The sequence below is a fragment of the Notothenia coriiceps genome, unplaced genomic scaffold, assembly GCF_000735185.1.
Source record: "Notothenia coriiceps isolate Sejong01 unplaced genomic scaffold, NC01 NC01_scaffold00026424, whole genome shotgun sequence".
Taxonomy (NCBI): Eukaryota; Metazoa; Chordata; class Actinopteri; order Perciformes; family Nototheniidae; genus Notothenia; species Notothenia coriiceps.
The window spans coordinates 818,835-840,822 of NW_011359125.1; the positions used below are offsets into that span (position 1 = coordinate 818,835).

Sequence of the window (21,988 nt, forward strand, 5' to 3'; positions counted from 1 at the left end):
TTCATACATTAGCGTTTGTACTGTATCATCAGAACATGTTTCCATTTTCAGAGCTTTTCTATTGCTACATAACAGGAATTAATCAATACAAAAGTTACTTTAACTTTATTATTTTCTTGCAATGGCGAGCCGTCAGGGCCCTCTAGGCCAGTGGTTCCCAACCTTTTTTTTACCAAGGCACCCCTGAAAATATTTCTCGACCCCAAGGCACCCCAACTTTTTGTAGATTTAAAAACCACTTCAGAGCTTAAACTAAAAACCATAAATACAGCATAAATTGGTTTTCAAATGGGTATTTAATTGAATAGAACATTTTATAGAACAAATAATGTATTCACACATAATAACAAGAACCAGACTAAAAATGTCAACACCATTTCTATGATGAATTCAATATTATAAACAGGCCTACTAAGTAGGCTCTTTTGTTTTGGCTGAAAATAGTAGGCCTACCTGTGTAAAAACACGAATACATATCAATACAGTTATTATTTTACATTTGGATTTCAAAAGAGGCAGGCCTATGATCACTTAGATTAAATAATAACTTAATAGAATTGGAGGGACGAAACAATGCCCTCTGACCTGACTGTGGTCATGTGACTCATCAACCACATCCCAAATATGAAACATTCTGCATTTCGCTATCCAGATAATACTGATTGACAAAATCATAAATCATACATTTATAAGAAAGGCACACAAATGAACATCCAAACTGTTGAGATTTGATGGGATATATGTCCTCACTTGTATGTGGTACTGTACTGTTCCATGTGATGTGCAATGTTGTGCTTGTGCCACAGTGAGGCGCAAGGACAAGGGGTATAGGATGCATGCCTGCCTCCTATAGGCTAATCACAGCTCTTGATTGCCACGTGTGTGTGGAACCAGTTCATTCCAGTGGAGGCTGTCCCCGTGAGAGTGATGCGTGCAGCCCTTATAATAAAATATGCCAGGCTTGGCTAAATGGATTACATCTCCGTGTTTTTCTCCGAATGCAACGTTAAGCTGCAGAACTAAGCGTAACTTAACAGGTTATGGGCCCAGGAGTCGTTCGGAAGAAAAGTTTGTCGGTTTCCACCGTGTAGTAGTCGCAACAAACAGCGTGCTAACGGGTTGCTAAGCTAGCAAGGAGAGCAAGCTAGCATCATGGATCAACGAGGAACAAGCAGGTTGCCTCGACTGGCGTTCGACGGAGATGAGACCAAATATGAGATTTGGGAGACCAAAATGTTGGGACATTTCCATTTAATTGGACTAAAACACACGGTCCTGGCGAGATCGAGGACTGAAGCGGAAAGAGCGGCAGACGACAAGAAGCATGCCGACGCTTATGCCGAGATTGATTCAACTGTTTGGACGAAAGAGAGCCTCTTGCATTAGTTATGAGGGATGCTGCCGACGATGGAAGAAAGGCTCTTAAACAATTAAGAGGTATTATATGCCGTGAAGGAAACCCCGGATAGATGTTAACTGTACCCATGCTTACATCGTCCAGAAAGCGGCCGACGAAAGTATTATGGACTACGATCATCAGAGCAGAAACAGCCATCACATGCACTGGCGAAAAATGCAGAATGTTCCAGTATTTGGGATGTCGGTCTGCTTGTTGCTCATGCTCTACAAGTCACTGCGTGCAGTAAGGCATTGTTATCGTCCGTCACATTCTATTGTTATTATATCACTTAGCGTGATTCATAGACTAAGCTCCGCATTTTGAAGATACAGAGAAGTACAAATAATGCAGCTGAGTTGGGCGACAGTGTGATGAAGTACCCAGTGTGAAGGGCGCGACTTTCCAGCCAGACAAACAGCGTGACGGTACAAGAAGTGACACAGAGATTGAATGTGCTTCAAGTGTGGCACCAAATGGTCAGCCGAGCGAAAGGACTGTCGACAGAACACATGGTGTAGTCGATGCAGAAATGTCGACACCACTACCAAATACGCTGACCATGTATGGTGTATGGATATGGGTTTTTAAGTATTAAAGCTCTGGATGGAGCGTGTAAAATCACAAGAAGTTGATGACGTCGGGTCCGGGTATTTCGCGGTGCTCTGTAAGAATGAAGGTGGGACGCGGAGCAGAGTACGGCTAGCGCATCCATGAAGAAGGGCCTGATGGATGTACACGTAAGGCCACTATTGTATATGATCATTCCTGTTATGTACCCAGTACAAAGATTCGAAAATGGAACATGTCTGTGTACAGTACCAAACGCTGAATGTATGCAATAGCGTCGAGTGGATCAGTACGGCGATCATCGATATGCAGCTTTAGATCTCTCAGAGATGTTCAGATGCTTGGGATTTCCCTAATCGGACAAGCGTAGGACTGACCTCAAGCCGGACGTTAAGAGACGTTTCTCTATCATACCGTCGTACCCCCAGACATCTTCATCCGGTAAAGCGCGACCTACCAGTGGGGGCATCGATTGTCTTTAAAGAAGAGGAAGACGCACTGTATTAACCAGAGACGGTCACCAGATTTGCATTCATGTTTATGGAAAATTGTACTATCTGGAATACTGAGGGTGACTCTATATGCTCCAATGTACATGCATGTCATGACATTCAGACATGGCCATGAGATATTAGCCACTGTAATTATGACGATGTTCTTAATGTTGCAGAATGTGGTTGAGTGTATGCCAGTTCAAAGGCAAAGCGTTAGTTCCCAACATGAGTGTGAGGTGTGTTCATGGATAGTTTGGCCCAAACGGCGAATTGACTAACCCTGATACCATAGCAGAGGCTCCCTTACAGATGGTGCCACACAGACCTAGCAGGTCCTGTAGCCACACAGTCAGCAGTATGGTTACAAATATGCGCTGTCGTTCACTGACGATTACTCGATGCGGCAGTGTTCGTATATTTTCTGAAAAAGAAAAGCGACACCAGTACAAGCTACGGAAAAGTTCCTAGCAGGAGTATAAGTCCCTTATGGGGAAAGTGATGTGCATGCGATTCAGATAACGGAACGGAGTATACATTGCAATGATTGTTCCAAAACACTGATGAGGACAAAAATAAAAGCAGAGACATGGAAACGTCAGCTCCGGTATTCCCGCACCAGAACGGACTGGCTGAGAGGGGTTGGCGTTACTCTATTTGAGAGGGCAGCGTGCATGCTAGTGAAAGCAAGCATACCGAAAACAGCTATGGCACTATGCAATACAACCGCAGCGGGTGGTACGTACAGTATGCTTTATTAGCGTACAGGGTCCAGACCCCTTACAGCTGGCTGACAGGCAAGAAGGCTAATGTATCTAACACTGCGAAAATTTGGGTCTGTATGCCGACATGTACAAACAGGATAAGGTAAACTTGGATTCCAGGTGTGACCAGGGGTTTTGTGGGATATGACAAAAACGGGGCATATTTGGTATATAATCCAGATACTTAAATAAAGTACACAGAAACTCAGGAGCTTAGTGAAGTTTGTGAGCAGTGCAGCGTAGAGAAACAGACACAAGACAGCAGAGAACAGACCAAATGATGGGGCTATGGCCATATGAGGACAGCCTAGACTAGGAGACCACAGCAAGAGGTCAATAGAGGAGAGCGGAAATGCTCAAGAGCCAGTGTGCGGAGTAGAAGTACACATAGTGGTGGTCCAGGTTGCAGTTTATGAGGCCAAATGGCCACTAACCAAAACACAAAAGAGCGCGCTGTGACCAAAGTGCATGAACCGTGAGACTGAGGGGGTATGCCAANCTCTTAAAAAAGAATAATCTGGACGCATCCGTAATGAATAATTATAGGCCAATATCAAACCTCCCTTTTTTAGGCAAAATTATTGAAAAAGTTGTTTTTCAACAGCTGAGTAATTTCATGCTTTTAAATAACGGTTTTGATGTGTTCCAGTCAGGCTTTCGACCAAACCACAGCACTGAGACTGCTCTTGTTAAAGTCTTCAATGACATCCACTTAAACACAGACAGTGGCAGAATCTCAGTGTTAGTATTATTAGATCTCCGCGCTGCATTTGATACTGTTGACCACAACATATTGCTAGACCGACTAGAAAACTGGGTGGGACTTTCGGCAACAGTTCTAAATTGGTTTGAATCCTACTTAAAGGATAGAAAAAACATTGTCTCTATAGGCAACTACACATCAGCGTTGACAAATATGACATATGAGGTTCCTCAAGGCTACATCTTAGGACCTCTGCTTTTTAATATCTATATGCTACCACTGGCTCAAATAATGAAAAACAACGACCGAAGTTATCATAGCTATGCAGATGACACCCACATTTATATAAAGATTTCACCAGGAGACTATTCTCCAATTACAACACTGAGTAAGTGCATTGAGCACACCAATGACTGGATGAGTAGGAACTTTCTCCAATTGAACAAAAATAAAACTGAGATTATTGTTTTTGGAGCAAAGGAGGAACGAACAAAAGTCATCGCAGAGCTTCAGGCGGCAGACATCAAAACGACAAGCCAGAAATCTAGGTGTAGTGATGGACTCTGACCTGAATTGTAACAGTCATATTACAAAAATTATTAAGTCTGCATACTATCACCTTAAGTTCTAGGATTAAAAGACCAATGTCACAGCAGGATTTGGAAAAACTTGTCCATGCTTTTATTTTCAGTAGACTCGACTACTGTAATGGTGTCTTCATAGGTCTCTCTAAAAAATCTATTAGAAAGCTGCAGCTAATTGAGAACGCCGCTGCTCGAGTCCTCACTAACACTAAAATAGTGAATCACATCAGTCAAATTCTGAAATCTTTACACTGGCTTCCAGTTCGTCAAATTATTTATTTTAAAGTACTGCTGCTGGTTTTAAAAGCACTGAATGGTTTAGGACCAAATTATATGAACGATCTCCTGCAAAACTGTGAACCATGCAGGAGTCTCAGGTCCTCTGGGACGGGTCTGCTCTCTGTTCCAAGAGTAAGAACTAAACATGGAGAAGCAGTCTTTAGCTATTATGCCCCGACTATCTGGAACAAACTCCCTGAATCCTGCAGGTCCACTGCAACTCTTACTACTTTTAAATCCAGGCTAAAATCCTATCTTTTTGTCGCTGCATTTGAGTGAACTGTTTATATCCACACTGCAGTATGGTTTTTTTCATGTATTCTATATATGTTGTGTTTATTTAGTTATCTTTGCTTTTTAATGCCTGTTTTTAAATGCCATTTTATTAAGTGTTTCTGCTGTATTTAGGTAATACTTTATATTAAGGTACACAAATTAAACACTTATTAATGCCTTATTCTACATGACCATATTATATAAGTAATAAGCCATTAGTTGAGAGTTTTTCCTCAATAACCCTCTAATTAGTGCTTATTTATTGCAATTAAGGAAGTTGTTGTACATGAGTTTTTGTCTTAATATGCTCTGCTCAATATGGGCCTAATAAAGCAGTAGTACCACAAGAATAATAATTCTACCATAATAACACTTAACAAATATGATCTGTTCTTATGTAACAAGACATAAAACTATAAGTCTTAATTGTGTCTAAATAACTCAAAATNGCCTTCCATCTGTGCACAAACTTATCTTGTGCCCTCATTGGTCATGTGCGCGTTTGTGTGTGCCACTAATGTAAGGAAATGGCAGATTTGTTCCGGCTGTGTATTTTCAAATTCTAGCGAACTCGAGCTGGTTTCTCCAAAATGACCTACCCCACCTTTAAATGAAGTTATTTTGGTAAAAACTAATGAAAAATATAACTAAACATTTTTTTTTTTATGTTTTCAAATAGGATTTCTTTTTCAATATCTTAGGGCCTCAGAGAGGGCCTAGAGGGCCCTGACGGCTCGCCACTGAAACCTAATGATTATTTTACAAATCAAACGGCAGATTCATTCATAATGAAAGGTGGGATCAGCTCTGAATGAAAACATGTGTCATGTGCGTTAGCTACATTTTCAATGTCTACTCTGAAACAATGACACAAATTGTATTACAAACACAAGATGTGTGTATGATGGAATCATGTTTGCATACCTGTCAAGCTTTCTGATGCCTCTTTACCTCCAATAATGTTTTTTCTAATGCATCAACTTGATTATAAGGTAATAGTGTACTGTATTACATTTCTTAATTAATCCCTCAGCAGACTTAAGACCTGATCTAACAAGAGTTTCATGACATGTGCGATTCATTTAGTATCTTCTCAGACCTAGACTTGTGTATGATTCTGGGTGCATCTCTGGGCTTATCTATTCCCTGCACTCTCCTCGGTGAACAGTTAAGTGGCAGGTATCATAGGCTGTCAGGGAGCTGGATGCAGACAGCACAGCACAAAACAGAGAACTGACCTCCTGACTGCTCATTTCTATGCCTTGCTAGTTGCTGATGATGTTCCTCTGGCCAGCTTGACAGTTTGGAACAGGTGCCAAGAAGTTCAAGGAGTTTACATTGGAAGCTGTGAATGCCTCTGTCCCTGCAAAAGGTGGCAAAAATGAGAAAATGTAACCTTTATGCAATGATATGTCCCACTGCGAGTTGTGAACCCCGAGTGAAAGGGCTCATAGGAACACTCAGACAACACCTGTAATGTCATATTCTACATCATCAAGTTTGATATGTAGTTGCACATATTACATTACATGACATGTCATTTGTTAGACGCTTTTATCTAAAGCGACTTACATACATTCAGTACTGTGGACAATACTCACAGGAGCAATTTGGGGTGAAGTGTCTTGCCCAGGGACACAACGACATGCTGACTGCAGTGGGACTCAAACTTGCTATCCCCTGATTTGAAGGACATGTCATGCAGGAGATCAACATTTGCCGCCTTAAGCCTCAGTTTGCATTTGTATTAACTGTAACCAATAACTTTCCCTAACCATAACCAAATCCTGTCTGCATTGGCAGTAAAACAAAAATGATTGGCCCAATCCAGGAGTTTTTTAAGATGGGACCCATAATCTTTTCACATTGTCCATATTGCTAATTTGAAACCTAAACCAAATGAGACATGTTTAGAATATTCACTTAATAAGAAAGGTCCTCTCTATGCTAATGAAGAAGAGCCTGAAAAAGGTCTCTTCCCCAGGCATCCTTTGTACCTGCTGCCATCTGGAGTAGACATTTGAAAACGTGGGCATTTCAGCACAGGTCAGGTCTGCCCTAATTAGTATTTCATCATAATTACTGTACACAGAGACTGCAGACTGACAACTCTATTGAAATTGCTGTAATGCTGCAGGAAGATAGTGACTGAATAAACGGGAATATTACCCTATCATAATGGGATATCTCTTGATGCTGCTAATGGCTCGTTCCCTGATGTTGAAGACTTGATTAAAAAGACAGAAATACTGTTTGAGGGGACAAATAAAAATAAAGAGATAAAAGAAAGAAGCAGAGAATGTACTATGTAATGTACTATCACAATGTGTTATCAGATGTTACCTTTGTGATGCATCCTTGTAATACAGGGCACTTGACAAGAGTATAAAGAAAGCCAGATAAGCAACAGGGAAGAGTGCCTAGTAGGAGCTAAGCCATCACAACCCCCATTGGCAAATATTATTATTTTTCTGAAAATAAACAAATCTAACAGGCAATAAAATTGCATATGACAATTATATTATTATACAATTGATAATTAGAGCCAAAGCCACATTGTTGCCCAATACTTAATAAGACAATTGTCCAATGATTTGCATAGGAACAAACACAAGTGGTCTACGCACGGCATACTGCCTACCCAACATATTATAAAAAATCTACTTGGCAGTGCCAAAGTACACAATTGTAGAAACATTGTTCATTAAATATTCAACAACAATAAGTTAATTATTGTTACCATGGTTCGTTGGCAAGGCAAGCACAATAGGCTGTTGGCATGCACATACTTGGAAAATAAATGCTCAAACTTTGAGAAAGAAAGTTCATGTTGCAATCCAGATTTTGGGTAACTGGAGTTCATGACAATGCTGGCTGTACAATGCAATCTGGAAAAGGGGCTGAAGCAGGTTGAATACACTATAAGTGGGAGGAATATATTATTTGCATATACGGTTGGGGCAGGCTTTCCAAGTGTCCAATCACATTAACTTCTCTCTTCGCCTTTAGCAGCAGACAGTTTCCTAATGGGAAATGAGCAGAGTCCAGACTCGTTTCTGTGAGAAAGGTGCTCTATAGTCCCAGGAGGGGCAAAGAAATGAAGCACAGAGACACAGAAACCCGGATATTAATTTACAACAGCCACAATATGTGGCCATGGGACACTGAGTCAAATCAATCAATGTTTATTTATATAGCCCAATATCACAAATGTTACATTTGTCTCAGTGGACTTCACAGTTTGTACAGAATATCAGTATGACAATACGACACCCTCTGTACAAACTGTGAAGTCCACTGAGACAAATGTAACATTTGTGATATTGGGCTATATAAATAAACATTNCGTGTGCCTTGGCTATATTTACACCATAACGGTGCACAGCTGATAGAAAGGGACTTGTAGTTTTTAAAGATATTACTGATTTACTGAACTACCTTTCCAACTCCTCATGCAGTTGACTGCTACGGCCCGTCTACACAGCAGCGTTAAAAAATCTTCCAACGCTTCCAACGCTTCTCTGCCCATTGACTTTGAGTGGGGTGACGTCACTTTGCCTCGCTTTTCGCCGAACTGCATTGTGGGGAAGCAATGCGAAGATTTCCAGGATTTCCAGGATTTTCAGGATTCAAAAGTTGAGCAATGTTCAACTTTTGAAGCTGAGGTGGAAGCGTCAGCCAATCAAATCCCGTTTATGCAAATATGACAGTACAAGCGCTAGCCAATCAAACCGCGTGCAAGCTGGGAGAGCCAGACCGCAGTTCATTTTCTATATTCCTGAAAGTGGAGGAGAAATTAGTTATTGCTGTAGCAAATCACCCGGTTCTTTATGACCAGTCGCTAATAACTTACCGGGATACAAACCGGAGGAACCAGGCATGGAGGGAGGTGGCAGAGTGAGTGGGTGAAACTGGTAGGTTTTCGCCTGTTTGGGGATTTTATATCCAGTTTACTTCGTTTTAACATTGCTATTGCTTTGTATGTCGGGGGCGGGAGATTCATGTGATTGGTTGTTGGTCGCGTTGCTTGCAAAAAATCCCCAAGCTTTCAGACATGCCCAGCTCAAAGATTTTCAAGATTTTTTTAAAGCTGCTGTGTGGACGGGCCGCTACAGGTCTATACAGGTTCATGGTAAAATGCATAAGCTTCAAATCGAGAGACTGAAACTGTATTTTTCTTTACCGTTCTGTTTTAATTTCACAATAAAGTTAATAGTAATATTATGTTTGATATTATTATGTTGTATTAACTAGACCACTGTTTTTTGAACCCGCACCGCCTAGTGGTTAAAGCACTAGGTGATAGTGTAATGAGCGTTGCGGTTCTTTTCTGGTGTAATCTAAGGCATTGCAATTTACACTAGACCACAGTTTGTTTCCCGGGGAAAAAAATGCTAATTAACTCCCCCAAAGCCAGGAGGCATCTCATCTTCATATATACATTTTACTAAATAAGTTCAGACTTATGTAACCACAATTTGGGAACATTTTGTCTCCTGCTCCAGTTCCTTCATCACAAATTAAATGCAGTGTGCTTGGCAAAGAAGATGACTAAATTAAAAATGTTAAAATGCAAAATGCCAGGAACAGGCAACTACAGGAGTGACAGCAACAATGATAGGCATGTAAGAAGAGGACTAGAGATGGATATTGTTGCTTCCAGGCCTTCAAACAGGGAGTGGAACTCAGAGACACGGCATATTCATTGTGCAAACACCACCTGCTGAAAACTATTTGGTTGCTGCAGTTTCCACTCCAGGCTGCTCAATCTCAACAGAACACAAATATAAATAAACATGTGTTTCATATGTGCACACATGTAAACAGACAGCTTTCCATCACAGCCAAAACTACCACTGGAATGAGAAACAACAATGAGCCTCATGCATGAAGTGATAAATGTATGTCCTCCTATTTTCTTTACTGTATCGTGATTTGTTTATATTTTGTCAGTACCCAATCTGATTTTACCAATGCTTTCTCTTAGACAGAAAATCAACCCTACCAAGTTTAGAAAGAAAACCTGTATTTTCATTCCACACATTGTTTCTCCAACCGAAGAACAAATCATTTGAGAAACATAAGAATACAAAAATATCATATAATATGAATAAAAGTGTAAAGTATTTGCATATGGCACACTGTCTGTATGGGAAAAACGGTTGATGAGCACATGCAATGAGCGATGAATTAAGTGCAGCTGATTTGAACATGTGCAGGCAGGCTATACTGTAATTACACACATATTCAGACACTGTATATATCATTTTAAATCAATTTAAGTGTAAAAACTAGGTTACCTGAATAGCAGGGAACTCCAGAAAATAGGGGGGAGGGGGGGGGGATTGCAAATTCCTTTCAAGCTACCTTTGTGTTTTAGAATATATGACCTATTTTCATCAAACTCGTATACTGTATGGCTCGATTAAACCCAACTAAACTGTAGGAGACCATGTGTAAATGTAGTGCATTAATAAATCTTCTACAACTTAATATAAGGTTGGATACATTTGCAAGCAGATACACTTTAACTCTGTATCGATTAGTAGGATTACTAATCGATACAGAGTTTTAATATTCATAAAGTATGTATTTAATGCTAAATACTGAGATTTAATTTGTTATTCCACATTCTAAGTTGCAAGTCCACTTTAGCTAATAGATTGTTAAAACAAAATCCCATATTAACTATATATATTGAGTAATGGAGACTCAAGCTGAAAGCGCACTTTGTAATGGAGGTATTCATAACCCAACCACAATGTAGGCATGACAAGTAGGGGATAACACATGAGAATATGTGCATCAACATTGAACAATGCAATGGCTAAGACCTTCAACCACTTATAGCTGCTTGACAAATGCAGTGCCAGCATTCTAAATGCATTTGTTGTTCCATATTGAAATATTAGCTCTGCTTCCCTTTCTGCACTACTTATGTATACTTATTTTCTGTGGTCAGTTCTTGGCTACCACATATGCATTGCTGATGCCAGCCACCATGAGTAGACATACATAAATATTCATAAGTGCTTTAATAGACATTGTTGACATTGAAATATTATTTTAACTGCTTTTTTCATCTTTAATAAATGTAGATACAGCTGAGCAACTTCTAGAGTAATGCATGTCTTATGGACAGTTAATCAATTAACAATGCTTAATAACATACATTAATAATAAATGCCCTTGAAAGCACTAACCTACTTTGCCTTTAATTTAGCTGTAAAGCAGGGAAAGTTCACACCCAGAATCTAATGCCAAGTGCATCAGCTGATGGCTTCCAGGGAGGCCTGAATCAGGATAGCCGGTTAATTTAGAAGACTGTAATTAAAGGTCACAATTATTAATTCATACATGATATATCAAATTCCACTGATCTAATATAAGATATAGAGGCAGGATTTGACCTCAGCACTAATGTGGCATGTAAATACTTTACTTCTGAATCGCGAGGAAAACTCTTTACTCCATAAGAATAAAGGTTTTCCAGCTTTACCGGCGTATGAGTTTCAATGTCCGCATTTGTCACATGTTTCTTTTTGGCAGTATGTTTTTGGCCTTTATCAAACACACACTTTGTTGCGTTTCCCTGCGTTTACAACCCCCAACCCTTTTTTCAGAATATTTACTCTGCCCTCATATTGTCATAGTCTGCTGCCTCTCTGGTTTCCAACCAAAGGAAATCCACTGTAGTGACAGTAATCTCTAATCCCTGGATATCAGTGTGTTCTACAAAACCTTTTTATTGAACACCTGGAGACAAGGATGAAACCATTCTTTGAGGGCTTACCTCGATTTCCTCTTAAATTAGCTAGTTAATATATGCCACTCGCTCCATGTTTAATTTCCATTGCGTTCATCATGCAGTAAGTGCATGCATCATTAGCATCGTTGCTCCCAATAGGGATTAAACTTCTAACCCTCACAGCGTTAGAGCTTTGCTCCATCAACACACCGCGCACACACCCACGCAGACACACACCGATAAAGAATGAGGTGAGGGAGTGCACCCTTAACCTTATATCTTTGAAAAGATGTTAGACTTAGTCCATCATATTATTATAATCTGCTCTAGTATTCTCTCTGAGCACAAAGCTGCATGCTTGAACCATTTAAAATATGCTTGCAAGAGATCAGACTAGGGCAGGGCAATGTATGGATCTGTGGATGCAGGATTATAGTATTATTCACATTAAGCACTGAAAACTGCTGAGATACACTCATCAAGTATGATGGATCTGGAAATAGATCTGTGTGTCTTTTCAAAAAAAGTTCAGTTATGTGTTGGTAGTAGGATGAGACCTTTCAGTCGCTGTCATGTTGAAAACATTCAACGTTGGCTTGTTTTTTCAAATGGGATTCATGATTCAGGTGTGGTTTGCTCCCTGTTTGTAGGGTACAATCCTTCAACGGTAAAAAGTATGGACAAGAGAAGACCAGTTACCTCTCAGAGAAGCAATTACAGGAAGCAATAAAGGCGTAGAAGTGCATTCAACAGAAGCAATTTTTGGTACCTCTCTCCCTTTGGCAGTCCACTTGTTCTCGCTTGCAGAGAGAGAGGGAGCAATGGGGTTACAGTTTCTGAGATCTCCTCCCTCCCTTTCTACCTGCCTGCATTTGAAATTGAAATACTGCATTGTTTACTTTCTACAAATGTGGGCAGAAAAAAGTGAAACAAAGACAAGAAATGTGGACTAACTAGATTCTGCAGAGAGCTCAATGGGGTCATAGTAAGTCAAACGGTGGTCCAATTTGCAAAAGCGGAGATGTCCTGTGCATCGGATAAGCGTACGGCAGGAGAGTTACTATGGCAAAGTATGAAGCACAATCTTACAGAGAGACTACAACACAAATTCCATTTAAAAATCATATAATGCTTCTGTTCATCCTGTATAGTTTAGTATTGGTCTGGTAAACATTGTGCAAGTATTTGTAAAGAGGTCAGCTCCACCCTACTTTTAATAAACTTGTTTTTTTCAGTCGTTTACTACATTTCTGTGTACTTTGATGAAGGAATCCACAATGTCTTGTGAGACACATTAGAGACACATGTGAATGACTACTACTACGTTATTTAAAATGTATGGGAACAGTATTTGTGGGCTCTTTTCCCAAGTCACTGAATAGAATACATCAGTAACATTGTTCATGAACCCACCATATACATTTTACATTTAAATGTTACTTTAATGTTCCTCTCACTTAAAACACATGTTGAACAGTATTTTAAAAGAGCACACTACCATCTCTCATAACACCATTCAATATGGATTGCTCTGTTGTATTCAAACCATGCATACCTTGCAGTGTCTCTAAACATATTTTAGCATTGTTTTATTGCATGTATGTTTTACCTATCAGTGAGATTGATATTGTTTCATACTGTATGATATCAGTATAATATAAAGGTAGGACTGTCAGTCTCTGCCCACTGTGCCCAGTGCCCAGAATTGGCGAAAAGGAAAGTCACCACATGCAATCGGCTGTCACTGACATCCGTTACCTGTTAACCAGCAAGAAACAAGAGGTCATGCAAGGCAATAATCCACACAGTGACTTGCCAAATGGCACGGTCTGAATTATTTGTCAAATAACCACAAAATGCCCGAAAACCAGCATCAAGCTTAACTACAGACACTTTTCATTATTAAAATGATTTTGTTAATGTTTTTTAAGTATTTAATTCAATTTCTGTGAGTATATATAGAATTAGAAAAAAGTGAAAAAATGCCCAATTTCCAGTGTAAATAAGGAAAGGAGCGCCAAAAAGAAGGATAATGAAATGGCAATGACAAAAAGGGAAAATTAAGAAATATTGACAATTGAGAACAAGAAAGAGGTTATTATTCTTGCTTGATCAATTACCAAAATTGTTGTTAATTACTCATACATTGACTAACCAACAATAAATTAATCGTTTCCGCACAACAACATCATTTGGTTCCAGAAAGTAGGTGGCAGTGGATACAGAGGGATGGGACATATAACATAGCATAAAGACACACAGATTATTTCTCTTTCAGTGGTCACCAACTTGGTGGGGATAACTTATTCTACATTTTTAGAGGGTTATCTTCTTCAAATAATATATGACCACATCTTATTCAAAGAGGAACTACTCTTTACACCATGATACGTGCAGAACATATTGTTTGTTTCCTAGAATAGAGTTTGTCAAATCAGTGAATAAAAATAGAAAAACAGGAAATATTGTAGTGAGAGCATTATCCTCTCCACATTCCCTCAGGCTTGTTTTTGCAAATGATTGATGTGTGTACCTCTGCTTGCACTTTCCCTTTGGAAATATTCATCAGAAGTGCTGGCTGCTTTCACTTCATAACCTCTTCCTCGATCTGGCTCTCAGTATCTTTCCCTCTCCCTCAATCTCACTCCCTCTCCTCTAATGGCTTAAGTCTTCCCTGGGGGAAAGATAGCCAGGGATGATGCTTCTGTGGATGGGTTAAGAGTTGCTGAAGGTCTTTCTTGTCATGGGAACAATATAAAAATGATAAAGCTGGATTTTTCAGGGCTTTCTTGATGTATTTCATTTTGTCAAAGCCAGATGACGGCTTTCTGCTTGGAAATGGCCCTGGTCTGGTTTTGAATCATATTCACAAGCCGTCTCTCCTAGTTATCTTGTACTTTATAGCCTCTACTGTATTACTTCTTGCCTTAGCTGGATGCCCAAGAGAATTTAAGCCACCTGAAGCACATTAAACACATATATACTATACTATATATACTAGTAGAGATGTGTTTGATTGTATCCTTAATAATAGCATTTCAAAGTGTGTCACCGTCTAACAATATGTAGATAAATGTGCTAGTGCCACATGGTATTCCAGTCTTTGAATCCAGGATATGTCAGTGTTGTCAGCTAAATGTACCCATTCAAATGGAAGACATATAGTATTACCTCTAAATAATGATTTATCCTTTGCTTAAGCAACTCTGTCATAGTCACACTCGCATTACATGATGTAACCCTAAACGAGATCCTCTTTGCAATTAATTACCTACTAATATTGTACTCTCAGATTATAATGAGCAGCTTTATGAAATGAAGGTGGGTCAGGTTTTAAATTTCAGTTCGCAACCAACTGGGCTGTAAATGAGTAAGCACTCATGATAGCTGCATGCAGCGGCGGTGATCCAGAGCACTAAGTTAAATCTGTGACATTCAGGGCCAGTGTCTCTTTTTCACTTCAACTGGGGCTGCCGAAATGTTCTACATGCTCGCATTAATCTATAAACATTATTGGAAATCATATACAAATATACAATAAATATATTGACCAGTACTTCTAGATGCTACAAGATGGGAATGGTGTCAAATCTGATGCCATACTATTAAAACATACCCGACTCTAAAGGTTAGCTTTTAACCTTATCCTTATTATATTATACCAAATTAACACAATATTCCCTTTACAAACAAAAAGGTGTCCTTATTAGAAGGGCTGCACGATTTGAGGAAATGATTTAATTGCGATTTTTCTGACAGATATTGCGATTGCGATTAGATTTGGGATATTTGTTTTTAAGCGACCAAACAGAAGTTTATTGTAAAATGCTGCCATATCTCAGATGGTTTGTTTCACTAAACCATCTAGGAAAGCTCCATTGGAAGCCATTTAGAAAAGTATTTCAAAAATACTTGGCAGATGATTGGATCACATGAAGCTCAGCGCAAGTTCAGTCAGGAAGACCAATATCCTCTGTCTGTTACACGTCATTTCAATACTGTCTCCTCTCTCAATAAGTGATCGGGGGCGTCACTCCCCAGCTAGCCAATCACTTCCCCCCATTCTCACAAGCCTATCATTGCACCCGCTAACCCCTTTAAATCTGCTCTTCCCTCTCCGTCAGCTGTCATTTCAGGAGGCAACGCGCAACCCTCCTCCACCCCTTCGCCTCCTGTCTCCTAAGACATGGCCAAGCTAAAACCTTCTCCCTTCAGACCGGACCTACTTATCAGCACCACCAGTGTCTAGACCCCGGGGGGTTCATCGGAGCGGTTTTTCCCCTCCTGAATGATTATCCTGCAAACCGGGGCCTAATCGCCATACACCATTTCATTCACTTGTTATAATCCGTCAATCACTATTATAATCTGTCAATCACTATTCATTCATATTATGTGTCCCGGTAATAAACATGTATTTCATACATCACGTCTCTCCTGATTGAACTACTATCATGGGCCACTTCTGATTGGTTAACAATGACTGGTACATGTGGAGCACAGCACTTCTGATTGGTGTGGATGACAGACACATAAGAAGAAAAAAACCAAAACTAAAAAACTAAAATAAATCGCAGGCTTTGCGATTTGATAATTGCATCATTTCAAATTGCGATTTTTATTTAAAATCAATTAATCGTTCAGCACTACTTATTAGTGATACAATTAGATGTGCTGCTACAGACTTCAGTAGTGTTAGTGTGGCTAATGTTAGTTTGAGTTTTGGATAAATGTTGTGTAATTTACATAATTTACTGATTTGTGGGACAATTATATCACATTTGATCATGTACCATTTTTAAACTGGTCTCTTTGATATTGATTTCAGTTCCACATTCACCCGAATGTATTAGCAGTACAGCTGAATACTAACCAGAGGAGGCACTTGATTAGGTTTAGGTCAAATATGTGTCAAAATACAATTTTAAATTAAAACGTGTTGTTCTGCTTTTTTGGTACAGGCCCACACATAAAATCATACCACAATATTTTTTCTTTTTTTTATTCAAAAGGAAGTGTAATTTTTTGGGGAAAATAATTTGTTTAACAGCCTTGGTGCTATTTGTGGAGTCCAATGCTTTCTATTGTGTGTTAGCAACATGTTAATAACACATTTGATTGCATAAAATTATCGAGGCAACAGCATAGTCTTAGCCATCTGTGCTGATTTGTCAGATGATGCATGAGGTTAGATGGTAGCAGAGAAATTAGATGAGACACTTTAAATATGACTGGCCAGCACTCACAGAATAAAACAGTGTTTGATGAAAACAGGTTCAACAAAACCACACCAAAAATAGTTCAGCTGTCTGAATGACATTTAAAAAAAGTTTGCTGTACTATATTTGTAGCAATATAAATGCTGTAGGTATTTTTCAGCATGACTCACAGTGCCTGGAGGAAAAGCACGGAACGTTTTCTAACCAGTTTGTCTTCACTCTCTGTTTATTGCGCATTTGTGAAGCTGAATCTCTCACCTTCTCATTTTTATCTCAGAAAAAGGTGAACATTTAGGAATTGAAGCATCTGCATGCCATCAAGTTAATGTCATACGTAGTAGACCTATTCAGATCATCCGATGATAACATTGAAACAACTGAAAAATGTAAATAGAAAAACAACAATGCCAATATACAGTATTACTCCCATGCGTGCTTTAACATGGTATGATTGGATGGTCTAAAAACAGCTGTGGTCCTTCATAAGGTATTTCTTTAGGCAGCAATTTCAAATTGTGGTAACATTGTCTAAGTCTATTCAGAAAGCTTGAGTATGTTTTTGTGTATTTACCAAAGCAACGTTATAGGTCCTAGCAAAATCAAATATTCAACAAAGCTATTTAAAATATGTAAAAGTGTCTGTTCTCTGATCTTTAAAAAACACAAACCCCCTGTACTATGCTATGATAAACACTTGTTTTCATATACGCATGCCTTTAATCCGTAAAGTGTATGGGGAAATGTTTATGTGTACTCAGTTCAGTGAATGGAATCTAAAATAATTATATTTGATCCTGAGAAGACTTCAACAACAAGGACATACAGTGACTGGAACAATGACAAATGTAGGGAATCTGATTCAATATGAAACGTGCGAGAGCCTTATAGGAAAAGAGCATTGAAAGCAGCACAATAGGGCATTACAGAGCGTTCCCTATAGGCCCATACCACATCACCCCTGGGCTGTGGCTCCACCACCATACGTGTCTCCACAACAGAAAGGTAGCCTCCTAACCTTGCCCACACAGCCTTAATCTTCCAAATGCTGCTTGAGCATTTGAATTTCTGCACATCAATCTCAGGGCCCTGTCCTGCCTTGATTAATGGTCCCCATCTATCACAGCACCATGTGGCGCTCAGGCCTTGCCCCGCTAGACAGCTTTGCTTTAGAATAATGGGCGCACTCCATCCCAGGCCCTAGCATGCAATGATTGTGCATCTTTGTGATCTATCTGTCAAACTGCTCTGTCAAAAGGGACAACAGGGGACAGTGCAGGTGGAAGCAATCAGGGCGAAGGAGGCATTGCTACACGCCAATTACGTACAGTATGCAACAGAATGCCTCTTATGGTGGCTTACTGTGCTGACTGATAAACACAGCAATATTTTCTCACAGAGGAAGCCGTCTCTTATTCTGTCACACATGGGTGCATGACGCCTTGGAGACATTCCGTCTGCCATCAATAACGTTGGCAGGGAAACCAAAGCAACTAATGGAGACTCCAGGTTCTGTTCATGTATGGCCACTTTCTTGCTTCTCTAATATTCCAAACTAAATTACACACATGCATGTGATTGAATGTACATTTGCCAAAACTCAATGCCTCACAAAGACACAGGATGGTGGAAGTTAACTGCAAGGGCACCATTCCAATGGTTTGAATGTACTTCCCTCTGTTCAGGAAACACTTGATTTCATCAACAATCTGAAAATAATTAGCTGCAATTATGCATGTCCCTCATCAAAGCAATTACATGCCACATGATCAAGCCCCTTATATGGGCACACCAGTATTCTGTAGAGTTGAGAGCTATTCATGCTTTTAAACAAGCCATTCATCACTGTCATATGAGCATTCTTCACTTTTGATGGTGCTTTTGTGTGCGTTAGTACAGGCAGACAGGAGAACAAAAACTCTTGGTCCCTATGCAAAACACACAAACCCTGCAGAAATGTGTCTTTCTTTAATTGAGCATCCATTACAAAACAGCATTAATTAAAAAGGCATTTTGCATGGCAAAGGAACAAGTGTGACCACAATTACATGTCGGATCTAACTAGTACATCTTGGTTGCGCGATATTCTCTGGCATTGTTTTTTAAATGTCGAAGCTCTATTACATTGCCCACTGGGATCAGCGCCGATATGTGGGAGTATTGTGTTGCTGCCTGTCGCTGACATTTCAACAGGCTGGATATTGCTGATGCATTCCACAAACATCACCCACTGGTCCGCTGCTCAGTCTATTCCAGGCGTGAAAATAGTTCCCCCAATCTCTCCGAGAAGATCATAGGACAAACAGGGATGGAGGAGAGTTATAGGGGCTACATTGCCCTTAACGACACTAAGACTTCACAGCAGTGGTATCTTGATATATACCATGAAAGCATCTAAAATAACATGTCTGAACATGTAATTTCCGGCATCAATTTACAAGCCTTAGGTGCTGTGGTCATGTGGGGAAGAATACCTCACAAATTGATTCACTTGCTTTATTTTAGAGGTATATAACAATAACAACAATTGGACAAATACAATTGGGGTTTTGTTATTCTGGATGGACTGTAGGTGCATCTCTGACAGCTGAAGTGTGAAAGAAAAACATGCATGCATTCACTGCTGACCTTGACTGAGTTTGTGTGTGGTGGAGGGCACATACTGTATATATATATATATATATATATATCAGAAATCCTGCACCACTTTGGCAAATGGAAGGTTTCTGAAATACTTTATGTGCGGGTTGGAAAAACAACACCTCTGTGCATCTGGAAGGCAAATTGTACATCAGTGCCTTATGTCTTGCCTGTATGAAGCTGAGGCCACGAAAGTAAAGAGAGAATATGTTGACCCAAATACAGCAAGGCGCTTGGCTCACTTATACAGCCATATTCCTTTCTTAGCATTAGAAACAACAGCAGCAACTGTTTTTTGGAAAAGTGACAGATCTAATAAGCATGGCCTAAAGCTTGCCAGAGTTAACATTTCAATGCATGCCATTTGTTTGCCAGTATAGAACCTATTTTGTTTTCATTTACAATTCAGTAGGTTTGGGGAAAAATGTGTTTCATGTGAGCTTGGCACCATTGCATGGTGAATTCCATACCAGTGTACATAAACCATTTACAAAATAATGAACAGGGCAGATAGCGGGCATAGACTGTGTGAGTGAACTGAAGTCAGAGGTGACTACAGGCAATACCCTGATGCTGGCAGTGGATGAATACAAAAATAATAATGAATCATTATGAAGGTATATGAGTGGAACTAATATTGATCCATGTGGTGTTTTCTTTCTGAAAAATGTGGTTTTACACTGCTTCAATAAATCACAATCTGCTCTGTGCACTTAAAGTAAAGTACTACAGGTAAATTCCATTCAATACTTTCTCCAAATGCCAGTTTAAAACAGTAAGATTATAATCCAAGTATGTTTTTCTTGGTTGGATATGAAGGTCTTCTTTGTATTTAGCAACCTGCAATTCTCTGTCTCCTGTTTATTTTTAGGATAATTATGATGGCCGATAGTAAATAACACAGGTAAAAATGTTAACTTGGAAGACAATTAGTGCAATATGCTCTTTTAATGAACATTATTTGTAACCCTTGATGTGGGAACCTTTTAAATGTTGTGTATGCCCAGCTTTAGAAGGTAACTTTGAGTTGTGGAGCTCTCAAAAGGTCTGCAACGGGGCTTTTAGCGGTGAGGGAACCGTCCATGGTCAAAACAATTCACTCTGATACTGCAGAGCTGGGCCTATGACCGTGCTTCTGTTATAGGTGGAGCAATGTTTGGCACTCTTTTCTGTGGGTACAAAACAGTGTGCACCTTGAATACTGTGTCATGGAACTGCCACCCCTAAATTGCAGGCTTGAGATTTCCAATTACTATTTTTTCAACATATTGGTTCAAGTGTAAACCAGTGTGTAGTGTTTGCCTTTCTAATCATAATCCTCAGATGGTTTATTCATGAGGCATCACTTGAACCTCTGTCATCACTCTGTACCTGGGTCAGTATCACAGCCCCTGCTGTCAGCCTTAGTTTTCTGCACTGACATGGCAGCTGCCGTGTTCACAGGGAGTAACAGACCAGGAGGCAGGTTGGACGACAGAGTAATTCATCCGCACAATACTCTATTTGGGATGTCAGAGGATAAGGGTGAAAAATAGGTGCAGGTCACAATGTCATACTGTCCTATCTAAACTGGAAAAAATAGGCATGCTATCGCAGAACAAGAGAAAGCTTGCCAGCCAAACTTCAAGCAACCCTTCATCACTTGGCCTTGAGGTCTTTCCTGCAGACAGCAGGGATGTAACAATCACTCTTGAATTGTCTGGAGTACGGAAGACAACGGCACAGGTACAGGGACAACAAGCAGTGTATGATCTCAACAAAAAGTGGATTCACTCTCTATAGCAGGACTCCCACATGCCAGTTCATCCATTACTTAGAGGAAAGAGGGAGGAAAGGGAGGAGGAGGAGGAGGTGGAAGGATGTGAGTGATGGTTAAGTGTAAATAAACTGCATTATTCCTCTCTTATAGATGGGGAAGTTCATTGCAACCTTTCCAAGTCAATAGAGTTGCAGTCAGTTCAGCACTCCAACAACCTTTAGAAACTTAATTAGAGGCTTGAATGCAGTTATTTGCCTTTTTACATTAAGAGAGTTAAAGAATTCAGTGGAGAATGTTATAATAGTTTAAGATTGGCAACTACTGATAAAGGTGAACAGGTTTTATTTGTCATGGGATTTAACTAATGAAAAGTTGTTTGTAACTGAACAACACCATGAAATTTAGATTTTTTTTTTCGGATGCTCTTAACTGATACAGGGCAACAATTAATTGTATACTCAATAGTCAGTCTATTCCTAGACTTGTCATTTGTTGTCTAAAACTAACAACAAGGAAAGGCAGGGTTAGGGTTAGGGGGTTAGGTTATGGTAACACTTTATAT

General features: G+C 39.6%; 1 long non-coding RNA gene across 1 annotated transcript in view; it reads right to left on the reverse strand.

Annotated features, from left to right (window-relative positions):
* Positions 1 to 4,972: 4,972 nt before the first annotated feature.
* Positions 4,973 to 21,988, reverse strand: part of LOC104957034 (uncharacterized) — a 17,449-nt gene continuing 433 nt past the window's right edge. The window contains exons 2-3 of the long non-coding RNA XR_799622.1: positions 20,508 to 20,517; positions 4,973 to 5,052 (exon numbers count right to left, since the gene is read on the reverse strand). This is a non-coding gene — a long non-coding RNA (uncharacterized lncRNA). The remainder of the gene's footprint in view (positions 5,053 to 20,507; positions 20,518 to 21,988) is intronic.